This window comes from Canis aureus, chromosome 5 (assembly GCF_053574225.1).
Source record: "Canis aureus isolate CA01 chromosome 5, VMU_Caureus_v.1.0, whole genome shotgun sequence".
In the NCBI taxonomy this organism is placed as follows: domain Eukaryota; kingdom Metazoa; phylum Chordata; class Mammalia; order Carnivora; family Canidae; genus Canis; species Canis aureus.
Window position 1 is genome coordinate 18,281,577 of NC_135615.1, and position 13,318 is coordinate 18,294,894.

Genomic DNA, 13,318 nt, shown 5'->3' on the forward strand with positions numbered 1-13,318 from the left:
CTAGAACGGTGACTACCTATGGCTAAGAAGAATAGGGAGGGGGAAACTAGCATGAGGTGCCAGTTAAAGGGCATAGGGTTTATTTTTACGGTGACAAAATGTTCTAAAATGGATTGTGGTAGTCTTTGAATATGCATCTTATGTTCATTATATCTCAATAAAGTTATTACCAAAAATATATATCAAGTATGTAAGATTAATAGGAAAATCTGTATTTTACTGCTCAAAGCACAGAGGGGTTTATTTCCCAATGATTTTAGAGTCCCAAAACTAATTAAAAATTACCTTCTGTCTTAGCATATTAATCTGAATTTCCATTTCCGTTTGACTGGTTTTTAAATCCCCATAGAAAGGAAGCTCTCCATTTTCATATTTACTTAACATCCTTCTTAACATGTTTAAGTGGTTCTTAAGCCTGCAGAAGGTATAGAATGAGTAAGTCAGGTCCTTTAAGAAGAAATATTTAGTACTTATTTAAATAGATAATATGTTCTATCACATAAACAAATCTATACTTATGATATCTCATTTGTTCCAATCTCTCATTGTTTGAGAGAATACCAACTAACTTACATTGCTAAGTAAAAAAATATGGAAAAGATCTTTATGACACATATGGCAGTTAAAGAGTTAACAGGGTAACTATATTAAGAGTTCTTGTAAGTTATTATTAATATCTATTTCCAGTATGTGAATATAAAAATTAATCTATTATTAGGTAGTAGAGGCTAGTAATCCACGGTGAGGAAGAAAAGCATCCTCATCTATTAATGTTTCATAAAGACACAAAAATACATTTTGGTACCCACCTACCACAGTCTAAAAGAAGGAAAGAAAATACAGACAAAAAACATCAAAGGACATCATTCAAAACAGAAAGAGAAACAGGAAAGAAAAATATTTATAAAGTTTGAATTCAGAGGAAGAAGGAAGAGGCAGAGCTGTAGAAGAAAGGAAATCAGCAGAGAGGGAATGTATGATGATGGCCTATGAGACTGTTTTAAACAAAAATCTAATACCTTGGCTAGTACACTCTTAGGAAAGTGAAGGATGCCAAACAATGCAGAGAAACAAAGTTAAATGACAGAAAAGTTTTGGCGGATCAGAGCAAAACTTAAATACTCAGCAAATAAGCAGAAAGGAAGCCAGGTGGGAGCTTCAGAGACATCGGAAAGACTTTTTTAAAAATCTGAGTAGTGAAATTGCTCATTTTATTCTTCATGAAGTCAGACATATATTTTTGTATGAATGATATATTTTATAACTAGAAAATGCAGGAAGAAAATGTAAGCCACTTGAGTCAGAGATGGCAGAGCAAGAGGAGAACATAGTTTTGTCTGATCCCAGAAATTCAGCCAGAGAGCTTTCAAATCATTCTGAACACCTGTGAAATCAACCAGAGATCTAAGGAAAGAATTGCAGCATTTCTACAAATAGAAAAGTGACCACTTTCTGCAAGTCTTGGTTAACTTTCACCTTCAGAGTTACATTCTATTCTTTCACCGTACTTAATTTTATTTCTATATACATGTAAGTCCTGCTTGTTTTTCCTTTGGGATATATTTCTCTAACAAAAAGACATAGGATATGGTATATTGCTCAGTTCTGTTCAACTGGGTGATAATATCTTTTTTTACAATTTATTCATGATAGTCACAGAGAGAGAGAGAGAGGCAGAGACATAGGCAGAGGGAGAAGCAGGCTCCATGCACCGGGAGCCCGACGTGGGATTCGATCCCAGGTCTCCAGGATCACGCCCTGGGCCAAAGGCAGGCGCTAAACCACTGCGCCACCCAGGGATCTCCGATAATATCCTTTTTATTTTGACTTTTAATTTCCATTTTTACACTTACATTCTAGACTTTCCTTGTATTTAATTTTATTTTTGTATATATACAAGGTTTCCTCTTAACCATTTGGGGATGCAATTTCCTAACAAAAAGACCAAAATTCACATAGTATCAGTGTACTGCTCTGCTCTCTTGATCTCTCTAATTCTATTATCTCCTTTGTTAACCTTTATTTTTTTTTTTCCTTTGTTAACCTTTAAATTGGCTTCGGGTCTCTTCTGATTTGTTTAGCATGTATTTATCTGGGGTCATTCTTGATATTTTTCTTTCTGTTCTCTCACTCATCTCTTCTTCTCTGGACAGAATGACAAGATGGAAAAACTCACCGCCACAAAGAAAACAAGAGGTAGTACTGACTGCCCAGAACCTAAGCAGCATGGATAGAAGGAAGAGGCTGGAGCGAGAGTTCAGAATAATGACCATCAAGATAATAGCTGGGCTTAAAAGACACACAGAGGACACTAGAGAATGCCTTTCTGGAGAAATAAAACAACTGATATCTAATCAAGTTGAGATAAAAAAGGCTAATCTTAGTGAGATGCAATAAAAAATGAAGGTTCTAACTGCTAGGATAAATGAGGCTTCACAGAGAAGTAGTGATATAGAAGACAAAACAATGGAGAATAAAGAAGCTGAGGAAAAGCAAGAGAAACAACCACTGGACGATGACAGGAGAATTTGAGAGATGAGTCGTACCACACAGCAAAACAATGTTACAATAATGGGGATCCCAGAAAAAGAGGGGAAGGAGGGGGCAGAAGGCATATTTGAGCAAATTATAGCAGAGATCTTCCCTCATCTGGGGAAAGAAACAGGCACTCAAGTGCCAGGAGGCACAGAGAACCTTCCTCAAAATCAATAAAAAATAGGTCAATATCTCCAAGCAAAGCTTGCAAATTTCAGACACAAAGAGAAAATCCTGAAAGCAGCTTGGAACATGAGGCCCTGAACCAAGAAGGAGAGAAATATTCAACTGGCAGCGGATCTATCCAAAGAGATAGCAGGCCAGAGAGAGCTGGCATGATATACTCAGGGTGCTCAATGAGAAGAATCTACAGCTAAGAATTTTATCCAGCAAGGCTCTCATTCAAAACACAAGGGGAGATAAAAAGCTTCCAGCACAAACAGAAACTAAAAGAATTTGTGATCCCTAAAACAGCCCTGCAAGAAGTGGTAAAGGGGAACCTTTAAGCAAACAGAGAGCCCAAAAGTAACACAGACCAGAAAGGAACAGACACAGTACACCAAAACACGGACTTGACACGTAATACAATGGCACTACATCCATATCTTTCAATCGTTACTCTGAATGTAAACAAGCCAAATGCCCCAACCAAAACACACAGGGTATCCCAGTCGATTAAAAAAAAAAAAAGCAAGACCCATCGATATGCTATCTGTAAGAGACTTATTTTTAGACACAAAGACAACCCCAGATTGAAGGTGAGGGGGTGGAAAACCATTTTATCATATTAAAGGACATTAAAAAAAAAAACTGAGGTGGCAATCTTGATATCAGACAAGTTGTATTTTAAACCAAAGACTGCATTAAGAGATGAAGAAAGACACTATGCCATAATTAAAGGGTCTATCCAAAGAGAAAATTGAACAATTATAAGTTTTAATGCCTCTAAAGTAGGAGCAGCCAACTATATAAACCGATTTTCTGTTAAGATTTCATTTATTTATTTATTTGACACAGAGAGAGAACAGAAGCAAGGGCAGCAGGAGAGGGAGAAGCAGACTCCCCACTGAACAGGGAGCCTGATGAGGGCTTCATCCCAGGACCCTGAGAACATGACCTGACCAAAGGCAAGGGCTTAACCGACTGAGCCACCCAGGCCCCCTTATGAACCAATTAATATCAAAATTAAAGGAACACATTGATAGTCATACAATAATAATAGGCACTTTAACACACCACTCACTGTAACGGCCAGATCATCTAAGCAGAAGATCCACAAGGGCACAAGGGCTTTGAATGACACACTGCACAAAATGGACTTCACAGATAACTTCAGAGCATTCCATCCTACAGCAACAGAATACACATTCTTCTCGGGTGCACATGGAACATGTTCCATACTAGATCACGTACTGGGTCATAAATGAGGTCTCAACTGATACCAAAAGATTGGGATCATTCCCTGCATACTTTCAGACCACAATGCTTTGAAACTGAAACTTGATCACAAGAGGAAATTTGGAAAGAATTCAAATACACGGAGGTTAAAGAATCAAGCCAGGGAATAAAAGCACAGTTTTAAAAACCTCATAGAAACAAACGAAAATGGAAACACAACTGCTCAAAACATCTGGGATGTAGTAAAGGTCATCCTAAGAAGGAAGTATATAGCAATACAAGTCTTTCTCAAGAAATGAGAAAGGTCCTAAGTACACAAGCTAACCTTACACCTAAAGGAGCTGGAAAAGAACAGAAGATTAAAACCTAAAACCAGCAGGAGAAGAGAATTCATAAAGATCAGAGCAGAAATCAATGAAATAGAAACCAAAGGAACAGTAGAACACATCAATGAAATCAGGAGCTGGTTCTTTGACAGAATAAGATCAATAAACCCCTGGACAGACATATCAAAAAGAGAACGGACCCAAAGAAATAAGATCGTGAATGAAAGAAGACAGATCACGACCAGCACCAGAGAAATACAGACAACTATAAGAACACATTCTGAGCAACTATATGCCAACAAAGTAAGCAATCTGGAAGAAATGGATCCCTTCCTATCAAAATTGAAAACAGGAAGACACAGGAAACCTGAACAGACCCATAACCAGCAAGGAAATGGGAGCAGTCATCAAATATCTGCCAACAACCAAGAGTCCAGGACCAGGTGGCTTCCCAGGAGAATTCTACCACACATTCCAGGAAGAATTAATCTATTCTTCAGAGCTGTTTATAAAAATTAGTAATGGAAGGGAAACCTTCCAGTGTTCTCTGTGAGGCCAACATTACTCTGATCACAAAACCAGAGCAAGACCCCACCCAAAAGGAGAATTACACTGCAATATCCCTGATGAACACGGATGCCAAAATTCGCACCAAGGGATCCCTGGGTGGCGCAGCGGTTTGGCGCCTGCCTTTGGCCCAGGGCGCGATCCTGGAGACCCGGGATCGAATCCCACATCGGGCTCCCGGTGCATGGAGCCTGCTTCTCCCTCTGCCTGTGTCTCTGCCTCTCTCTCTCTCTCTGTGACTGTCATAAATAAATAAATAAAAATTAAAAAAATAAAAACAAAAAAAACAAACAAACAAAATTCGCACCAAGACACTGGCTGGGAGGATTCAACACTACATTAAAGGATGATTCACCATGTCCAAGTGGGTTTTATGCCTGGGCTGCAAGGGTGATTCGACATCTGCAGGTGAATCAATGTGATACACTACAGAAATAAAAGAAAGGATAAGAACCATAGGATCCTCTCAAGAGATGCAGAAAAAGCAGTTGGCAAAGTGCAGCACCCTTTCCGGATCAATACTCTTCACAGTGCAGGGAGGAGGGGAGCATATCTCAATATCATAAAAGCCATCTATGAAAAGCCCACACCCGATGCCATTCTTAATGGGGAAAAACTGAGAGCTTTGCCGCTGAGGTCAGGAACACAACAGGGAGGTCCACTCTCTGGACAACCAGTGTTGTTCGACATAGCCTCAGCATTTAGACAACAAAAAGAAATAAAAAGGCGTCTGAATCAGAAAAGAACTCAAACTCTCACTTTTCTCAGAGGACATGATATCCTATGTGGAAAACCCAAAAGACTCTACGCCAACATTGTTAGGACCTTTTCCTGAATTCAGCAAAGCAGCAGGATAGGAAATCCATGCACAGAAATCAGTTGCATTTCTATACACTAACAATGAGATGGAAGAAAGAGAAACTGAGGAGTCAATTCCATTTACCATTGCACTAAACACCATAAGATACCTCGGAATAAACCCACCCAAAGAGACAAGGATCTGTACTCTAAAGACGACAGGACATTCTGGAAAGAAATTGAGAAATCATAAAGAACTGAAATCATTCCATGTTCATGGATTGGAAGAACAAATATTGTTAAAATGTCTATGCAAGCTCGAGCAATCTCTACATTCAATGCAATCTCTATCAAAATACTACCAACTTTTTTTTAAGATTTTTTATTTATTTATTCATTAGACACACACACACACACACAGAGAGAGAGAGAGACAGAGACAGAGACACAGGTAGAGGGAGAAGCAGGCTCCATGCAGGGAGCCTTTTTATGTTACACAGATAATTATTTCAGCCCCACTCTCCATTCCTTGTTGATGAATTTGCAAAGCTTCCCAGCCTGCTGAAGTCTCAAAAAGAAATGGGTATTGTATAGGTGAGACTAGCAGTGGTAAATTCTACATTAATCAAATATTTTCTCTCTTTTTTATTAGAGGCTAAAATTAACTTCCAAGTTCTTCACATACTCAATCCTCTGCTCAAATCCTTCCAATAGGTTACTATCTCAGAACAAATGTGAAGTCATACTAATGGCCCTCAAGCCCCCTACATAACCTGGCTTCTGCCTTCCTCCTGGCCTCAGCTCCTAGAGATCCCTCCCCTGTTCATGCTCACTCCACTCCTGCTATACAAGAATCCTGCCATCCCTCCCTCAGTAGCCTGAAAATGGAGATCCAGTGCCAAATTAATAAATCACAAAGATACAATTCTATTGGAAAATTTTAAGCCCAAATGGTAGTTACCAATGGAGTTTTGAAATGAGCAAATTATTTGAAAAATGCTTAAATTATAAACCGTGGTGGGAAGATGAAATCAAATATAGCTTTGCTAAGTCACCAGTTATCCCAAATTATGATTTAGTGAAAAGTAGATGCCTTCAAAGAGTGAAAAGGTCACAAGAATAAATGATTTGAGACTAAACATTTAAATTTACATAAATAAAAATAAAAGTATGCTAACTGAAAATGCTTAAAAAGCTATCAAAAAAAAGTACTGAGATATAGCACCTACACTTCAGTTCATGTGACAAATCTGGAGTTAGTTGTCAAGGTAATCCACTTATTTGAACCTCAAGGTCAAAACACTCAGGTATGAGCATTTCCACTTATCTGTTCATCATGGTATTAAAACGTGGTGACAAGAATTAAAACTATTTTAGTAGTACTAACAATAAATTATTAATATCAGACTCCTTTCTTTAACAATGTATAACTTAACCTCTTGAAGTTTCTCATAGATGACGTGCATTTTTATTCAAATTAAAGCACCTTTCAGGTCTAATTTTTATTTGCTGGATACAAGTTATGAAGATTCAAAACTGACCCATAATCATTCAGGTCGTGATCTCAGGGTCATGAAGTGGAGCTCTGCACTGGGCATAGAGCCCACTTTGGATTCTCTCTCCCTCTCCATCTGCCCCACTCCCATTTAGGTGCAGGTGCACTATTTCTCTCGAAAAAAAAAAAAAATAGTACTAATAAGCCATAACCAAACATTACTTTGAACTTTCTAATAGGAAGCTTGAAAAATATTTGTCTTTCTGAATACTTACTTCTCTTTCTTCTTTCTCATCTTCATATCTAAATGCTCTTTCCATTATCTGTATACATTTATTAACTCCTTATTTTTTTCTCGCAGTAGAAGAGCTCGTTTTTCACCTGCAACTCGAACCATTCTTACAATAACCTGAACCTGGTCTTTGAGATCAATTATAGTCTTTTCTTTACATTCCACTCTGCTGTAGGCATCATCTAGTTGCTCTCGGAGCAACATATTTTCACTTTTTAGTTGGATAATTTCTCTTCTAAGGATTCATGCTTTCCCATGTATTTATTCACTTCCTTGTTCGTTTTGAGATTTCTGCTCAATTTCCTTCTTCTGACCCTGTGTTTGTTTTGGGTTTCTTTGTAAATGTTCTAAAGCCAACGTCTTTTCTCTGAGAGCATCTCTTGTATACTGGAGCTCAATTTCTAGGGCATTAAATTTACTTTCGACTTCAGAAAGTTGCTGAGAAAGCACCTCATTGTTATCTTTTAGGTTAGACATCTCAAAGTTCATTTTGTCCTGTAAATGACACCACTCATCTTTTGCTCTCTGGAAAGCAAGTTCTAGGTCTCTTTTTGATGCCTGATTTTGATCACGATCCTGTATAGCTGTAGCGAGTCTAGCTCGGTATGATTGAAGTTTTGCTTCCAGTCTTTCTCTATTTAGCTTTTCATCCTGCAATTTAGAGTTCAGCATGGTATTCTCAGTTGTCACAACATTCAGCTGCCCACTAGATTGGAATACTGCATTTGTTAATGTTACCTCATTCAGTTTTATGGCGTTTTGAAGACTGTCATTCTTTTCTTTTTCAGTTTCAGTGTCTTCACAATACCTCTTTTCCTGCTTCTGATTCCTTATTGTGTCTATTTCCAGTCTTAGCATGGCAAGTTCATCTTGCAACATGCGGTTTTCATGTAACAGACCTTTTTCTTTTTCATGAGGAGGAGAAACCTAAGTAAAACAAGAGTCTTTTAGCTGGAACTCAATAAAATGACATTATCATGATTTTCTCTGAAATCAAAGAATATCCTATGTTTATACAAGGAATGGGTTGCAGTTAAGTGGATATCCAACTGGAAAAACACAAAGTTGGATCCAAGCTCAAACTTTTATACAAGCATAAATTCCCCAAAGTTCAAAAGTTTAATTGAAAGCAATGAATGCATGAAAGGAAAAAGAAATCATGACAAAATCCTAAGAATCTCAGAATTGGAAAGGTCTTTCTCTGGTTTACAACAAACTCAGAAGGCTTGAAAGAAAAAAACTAATACATCTGACTACACTAAAATTGAGTTTATAGTCTCATGTCTAACACAGTCCACAGGAAAACCCTTAGCTCTGCATATATTTGGACAGATTCAATTTCCTAACCTCACTTTGTCCTGAGAATATTCCATACGTATTCGACTTTTCTAACATTTCTATACTCAGTTATAAGAATTTTATCTACTGATAACTAATAAATCTAGGCATTGTACTACAAACATGTCTGCACACATTAATTATCTCTTTTAGTTATCACAATTCCAGAATGGAGAGGTTAAAAATACTAAGTGAGCTGCAGGACATTCCCCAGGTCTTTGTACCCACTACCACTATTCTGGCACCAAACTGCAGCTACTTCTCTAGTGTGAATCTTAAATACAAAAGAAGCCTTGTATTTCAGGAGTGGCTGGGTGGCTCAGTCAGTTAAGCCTCTGCCTTCGGCTGAGGTCATGGTCCCCGGATCCTGAGAGCAAGTCCCGTGTCAGGCTCCCTGCTCCACAGAAAGCCTGCTTTTCTCTCTCCCTCTGCCTCCACTCCCCCTGCTTGTGCTCTGTCAAATGAATCCATAAAGTCTTTTAAAAAGAAAAAAAAAAAGCCCTATATTTCAAAATACCAATACTAACTAAGGTAAAATTTATGTAGCTCCTAGAAAAATCATGAGATTATTTGTGGCTGCAACTAATTTTATTTCCTCTTCAGATGTTTAAAATGGCAATAAATGCAGAAGAGGGGAAAATACACTGAGCTATTTTACTAGGAACAAAAGACTTATCAATAAATTATCAGTAAGTATATATTACAGCATATGATTATTTCAAAGCTCCTTGTAGGGAACCCTGGGTGGCGCAGCGGTTTGGCGCCTGCCTTTGGCCCAGGGCGCGATCCTCGAGACCCGGGATCGAATCCCACATCGGGCTCCTGGTGCATGGAGCCTGCTTCTCCCTCTGCCTATGTCTCTGCCTCTCTCTCTCTGTGACTATCATAAATAAATAAAAAAATTAAAAAAAAAAAGCTCCTTGTAATGAAATCAGATACTACTTGGAGCAAATTGTTATTCATCTCAAAAGTAGGAGACTAACATCTGAAGTAAGGTCTTAAAACGGGCTACACTTTTCCTCCTGTTCATCAGTGGAAGTGTGAAACTAACCCCTCTATGAATACAGAGGTGGTGAAGGAATTGCCAAAAACTAAAACATATGTTGTTAGTAGCAAGAGTTTTGTGCTTATGGAAAGCTCATAAATTCCATACTATTTTCCAAAATAATAAAAACTTCTACTTCAGATAAGGGCATTATGAATGTCACTATTTGACACCTGCAGACAAATGCATTTAAATTAATGAATGCGACATCTTAAAAGCCATCTATGAAAAGCCCACAGCAAATACCATTCTCAATGGGGAAGCAGTGGGAGCCTTTCCCCTAAGATCAGGAACAAGACAGGGATGTCCACTCTCACCACTGCTGTTCAACATAGTACTGGAAGTCCTAGCCTCAGCAATCAGACAACAAAAAGACATTAAAGGCATTCAAATTGGCAAAGAAGTCAAACTCTCCCTCTTCGCCGATGACATGATACTCTACATAGAAAACCCAAAAGTCTCCACCCCAAGATTGCTAGAACTCATACAGCAATTCGGTAGCGTGGCAGGATACAAAATCAATGCCCAGAAGTCAGTGGCATTTCTATACACTAACAATGAGACTGAAGAAAGAGAAATTAAGGAGTCAATCCCATTTACAATTGCACCCAAAAGCATAAGATACCTAGGAATAAACCTAACCACAGATGTAAAGGATCTATACCCTCAAAACTATAGAACACTTCTGAAAGAAATTGAGGAAGACACAAAGAGATGGAAAAATATTCCATGCTCATGGATTGCAAGAATGAATATTGTGAAAATGTCAATGTTACCCAGGGCAATATACACGTTTAATGCAATCCCTATCAAAATACCATGGACTTTCTTCAGAGAGTTAGAACAAATTATTTTAAGATTTGTGTGGAATCAGAAAAGACCCCGAATAGCCAGGGGAATTTTAAAAAAGAAAACCATAGCTGGGGCATCACAATGCCAGATTTCAGGTTGTACTACAAAGCTGTGGTCATCAAGACAGTGTGGTACTGGCACAAAAACAGACACATAGATCAGGGGAACAGAATAGAGAATCCAGAAGTGGACCCTGAACTTTATGGGCAACTAATATTTGATAAAGGAGGAAAGACTATCCATTGGAAGAAAGACAGTCTCTTCAATAAATGGTGCTGGGAAAATTGGACATCCACATGCAGAAGAATGAAACTAGACCACTCTCTTGCACCATACACAAAGATAAACTCAAAATGGATGAAAGATCTAAATGTGAGACAAGATTCCATCAAAATCCTGGAGAAGACCACAGGCAACACCCTTTTTGAACTCGGCCATAGTAACTTCTTGCAAGATACATCCACGAAGGCAAAAGAAACAAAAGCAAAAATCAACTATTGGAACTTCATCAAGATAAGAAGCTTTTGCACAGCAAAGGATACAGTCAACAAAACTCAAAGACAACCTACAGAATGGGAGAAGATATTTGCAAATGACATATCAGATAAAGGGCTAGTTTCCAAGATCTATAAAGAACTTATTAAACTCAACACCAAAGAAACAAACAATCCAATCATGAAATGGGCAAAAGACATGAACAGAAATCTCACAGAGGAAGACATAGACATGGCCAACATGCATATGAGAAAATGCTCTGCATCACTTGCCATCAGGGAAATACAAATCAAAACCACAATGAGATACCAACTCACACCGGTGAGAATGGGGAAAATTAACAAGGCAGAAAACAACAAATGTTGGAGAGGATGCGGAGAAAAGGGAACCCTCATACACTGTTGGTGGGAATGTGAAGTGGTGCAGCCACTCTGGAAAACTGTGTGGAGGTTCCTCAAAGAGTTAAAAATAGACCTGCCCTACGACCCAGCAATTGCACTGTTGGGGATTTACCCCAAAGATACAAATGCAATGAAACGCCGGGACACCTGCACCCCGATGTTTATAGCAGCAATGGCCACGATAGCCAAACTGTGGAAGGAGCCTCGGTGTCCATCGAAAGATGAGTGGATAAAGAAGATGTGGTTTATGTATACAATGGAATATTACTCAGCTATTAGAAATGACAAATACCCACCATTTGCTTCAATGTGGATGGAACTTGAGGGTATTATGCTGAGTGAAGTCAGTCAGTCGGAGAAGGACAAACATTATATGTTCTCATTCATTTGGGGAATATAAATAATAGTGAAAGGGAATATAAGGGAAGGGAGAAGAAATGTGTGGGAAATATCAGAAAGGGAGACAGAACGTAAAGACTGCTAACTCTGGGAAACGAACTAGGGGTGGTAGAAGGGGAGGAGGGCGGGGGGTGGGAGTGAATGGGTGACGGGCACTGGGGGTTATTCTGTATGTTAGTAAATTGAACACCAATAAAAAATAAATTAAAAAAAATTACTCAGCCATCAAAAAGAATAAAATATTGCCATTTGTGACAACATGGATGGAGCTAGGAAATATTATGCTAAGAGAAATAAGTCAGAGAAGGACAAATACCATATGATTTCACTCATGTGTAATTTAAGAAACAAAACAAATGAGCAAAAGGGGAAAAGAGAGGCAGATTAAGAAACAGACTCAACTATAGAGAAGAAACTAATGGTTTGGTGGGGGGAATAGATAGGGGGATGGGTGAAAGATGATGGGGATTAAGGCGTGCACTTATTGTGACGAGCACCTGGTGTTGTATGGAACTGTTGAACCACTATATTGTACACCTGAAACTAACATTACACTGTGTTAACTAATTGGAATTTAAATTAAAACTTAAAAAATAAAAAAATTAATTAATTAATTAATTAATGGACTACAAACTTCACTCCTCCCTATATAGACCCGTATGTGTATGTATGTACGTATGTATATATGTATATATATACACACACACTCACCCACAAATATATATGTATTCTTTTAAAATCCTCTGTACTTACCATAATGTACAGGGTTGGTTTTTTAGAAATATACACATGCATGGAGAAAAATAATAATTCCAAAAAATAAAATATACATACGTACAAATACATACACACGTACTTCAAAATAACTAAAGAAAATACCTCAGAATTCATTTTAGTATGAGACATTTCTGTCTCATTTCGTTTGCAAAGGTGATTGTTTAGAATTCCATCTTGGGTGGGATGGGGGCAAGGTGAGGGAGGAGTAGGGATCCTCAAGCACCTGGCCCCACCAACTTACCTTGATAACTTTTTTTTTTTTTTAAGATTTTATTTATTTATTCATGATAGCCACAGAGGAGAGAGAGAGAGAGGCAGAGACACAGGCAGAGGGAGAAGCAGGCTCCATGCACCAGGAGCCCGACGTGGGATTCGGCCCCGGGTCTCCAGGATCGCGCCCTGGGCCAAAGGCAGGCGCCAAACCGCTGCGCCACCCAGGGTTCCCCCTTGATAACTTTCAAATCATCCTGAACACCTACGAATTCGACCTGAGATTGATTGATGATTGATTTTTATTTACTTTTTTACTGGAGCTCGATTTGCCAACATATAGTATAACACCCAGTGCTCATCCCGTCAAGTGCCCCCCCTCCCCCGGCA

The 13,318-nt window shown here is 38.5% G+C and overlaps 1 pseudogene across 1 annotated transcript in view; it reads right to left on the reverse strand.

Annotated features, from left to right (window-relative positions):
- Nucleotides 1-13,318, reverse strand: part of LOC144313760 (ankyrin repeat domain-containing protein 26-like) — a 52,126-nt pseudogene that overhangs the window by 16,608 nt on the left and 22,200 nt on the right. Inside the window, exon 6 of the transcript XR_013379395.1 lies at nt 7,395-8,338. The product of XR_013379395.1 is annotated as an ankyrin repeat domain-containing protein 26-like (transcript). The remainder of the gene's footprint in view (nt 1-7,394; nt 8,339-13,318) is intronic.